This window comes from Ursus maritimus, unplaced genomic scaffold, assembly GCF_017311325.1.
Source record: "Ursus maritimus isolate PB19 unplaced genomic scaffold, ASM1731132v1 scaffold_21, whole genome shotgun sequence".
Lineage (NCBI taxonomy): Eukaryota > Metazoa > Chordata > Mammalia > Carnivora > Ursidae > Ursus > Ursus maritimus.
The window spans coordinates 27,188,132-27,190,988 of NW_024424564.1; the positions used below are offsets into that span (position 1 = coordinate 27,188,132).

Genomic DNA, 2,857 nt, shown 5'->3' on the forward strand with positions numbered 1-2,857 from the left:
CAAATGCATACACACTACGTATAAATTCACCACACATATACACACCACCTCGGAGGTAAATGCACACCCCAAATGCAGATAATCACACATACATATCACAAATATGCACACATAATATCCATATGCACACCCAGAACACACAAAAACATACCTCCCTACCACTTACAAATGCACATCTCACACTCACACCCCATAAGACAAGTATGCACAGACCGCATACAAATTTACCACACACATATGCACACAGGGCGTGAACATTTACATGCACCTATACACCACATACAAACACACCTGCACGCACACAAACACAGCACACACACAAACCTCACATGCAAATATGCATACATACACATCACAAGTATGCACATACTGTGCACAAATACATATCACACACGCACCATATACCCATATGTTCCACATACAAATACACAAACACCACACACTTCCTGCATATGACTAGAGCACACAAACACAACACCATGTACATACACATACACACATTCATAACCACATACCACATGCAAATATACACCTCGCACAACACACACAACACACATATGCACACTCCAAACCACTTACAAATGCACACACCACACCTATACACACCACATCATACACAATATTCATACATACACCACGTACAAATTCATCTGCATCTTCCCACAGGGCTTCTGGGGGAGCCTAGGAAAGAAAGTTTAGAGAAGAGAATTCACACTATGGAGCACAGTGGGGAAGCTGGAATCAGCTTGGCTTTCAGCAATCTGACTGAAAAACCATATTAAACTGTTGCCTACACACCATTGTTGTTGCTTCTACCCGTGTAGGTAGTAGTTCAGAACTCAGATCCTTGAGCGTTTACTGTGTTACCGAAACATGTCAGCCACTACTAGGCCCACACCTCTTGTTTCATCAGCTCATGTGTTGGCATAAGAAATGCACTATCAGAGAAAGTTTAGGAAAGGGATTTACCTCCCCCCTAAGGAAGACATTTGTATTTTCCTTACAAATACTAGATCTTACAGTTCAAAAAAGAAAGTAGCTTTTAGTTTCCAAACCATTGTTCAATCTGAAAAAAAATAGTCATTTCCCAGATGTCCATATTACCCCCTTTCACAGACCTACCTCAAGGCCTTACTACATGGAGAAATTACTCCAGAAGCCTGGCTCTGGCACAGGTTAACCGTAACAGACCAGCAGTGACAAGTATGCCTTCCACCTATGATGACCAAGCCCAGACCCAGCAGCTAAAAGTGTATTTAAGCTGAGAACAATTGCTTCAAGTGAAGAGCCCTTGTTTAAGAGCAGGTCTTAGTGAAACACTAACCTCTTCCCATTGATGATAGCAGAGTTATTTTAATTCTTACATCTGTGAAAGGTCTGGCCATCCCATCTGACATTCTGCTTTTGGGTACCAAAGAAAACGCTTGCCCCAAATGCATGCTACTGGGAGGCAGTGTGCATGGTAGTTCAACGTGAGGGTTCTGGAAAGGGCCTGCCAGCGGGAAGCTGAATCCAGCTGTCCCGTTGAGCTGTTTACCAGTTGGATGTCCTCAAGCAAGTCATTTAAACCTTTAAAACGCACAGCTTTTCATTGGTCAATTAAAAGTAGAGCCAGTTCATGAGATTGTAATGAAGATTAAATGAAGCAAAATGCTAAGAACCATAGCTGGCAAAATGCAAGCCCTCAATAAGTGGTAGGCCCAATCAATAGGAAAAAAGGTTACCAGAGAATTAGGAGGTTCTCCTGTTCTATTATCAGCAAGAAAATTGAAGTGTGCACATTTACTAGGCATCTCCTCAAGGCGAGGCTTTGGCCTTCAACAATCCCATGATGTCGGGTAGTAGGGCACAATTCTTCAGACACGGAAACTGATGTTCAGAGAAGTTACAGTAACCCTCTTGTCACACAGATGACAAACTTGAGATTTGAATCTAGGGTAGGATAACCCCAAAGTTCTCTTTCTTTGTACCCCTCTACTACATTTTGCATTTTCTAAAAGCATCTCCTCATTATCCTATCCAATCATGACCCTACCTCCTAAGGGTCAAGTTAATAGTATCAGTTCATTCCCAGGAAATGGACCAACTATAGTATAGAACCATGGAATTTTCGAGAGATCTGGGGAAAGGATCCCAAGCCATCCTGATTATGGAACTTAAGGTCTACTGCAGAGGAGGGAGGAACTTGCAGACAGCTGAAGTTCCTGAGTTGCTTCATAAAAACACATCTTCCCAAGTTTGTTCTGAAACGTACAAAGAACTCAAGACAATCAAGACTTTCTCCTGGTGGCATGTTCAGGAGGAAAACGAAGGAGAATCTGAGAGAAAAATGCACAGGAAGGAAGGAAGGAAGGAAGGAGAAAAAGGAGGGAGAGGAAGGAGAGAACAAGAAAGAAGAATCATTCCGTCCTGAAAGACTTGCAAGGAAACACAAGAGCCGGTGTATCTACAGCACACGGAAAGGATATTGGGTAAGGAAGTGCTGTCCCTCCGGAAGCCAGGATGCGAACAAGGCCAGACACCCCAATAACACGACAGCAAAAGCCCTGTCTTCTTTCGCCAGTGCTCTCTGTCCAGCCCAGAGTGAAAAAGTCTCAGAAAACCGGCCTCTTAGGGGAGGATTTTTCTGAGATGCTATTTTCTATATGTCCTGGAAGAAAGAGAGTAAAGTGCAGCCCGAGGCCATGGGGGAGCTCCACCTCCTTCTCTTTTGTGCATGACAAATCTTCCACCTGTTCCACAGGCCACTGAAGCGCAGGCCTGGTAGGAGCCCCGGGAAGTGGGGGAGGGGTAGTGTGAGGATTGCTAGGAAGGCCAGAGGAGGAGCTGCGGGGACAAGGGTCCAGCTTATCCCAGG

At 44.2% G+C, this 2,857-nt stretch overlaps 1 long non-coding RNA gene across 1 annotated transcript in view; it reads right to left on the bottom strand.

Annotated features, from left to right (window-relative positions):
- Window positions 1–1,978: 1,978 nt before the first annotated feature.
- Window positions 1,979–2,857, bottom strand: part of LOC103660070 — a 3,307-nt gene continuing 2,428 nt past the window's right edge. Inside the window, exon 3 of the long non-coding RNA XR_567677.2 lies at window positions 1,979–2,857. This exon is cut by the window's right edge and continues 280 nt beyond it. This is a non-coding gene — a long non-coding RNA (uncharacterized LOC103660070).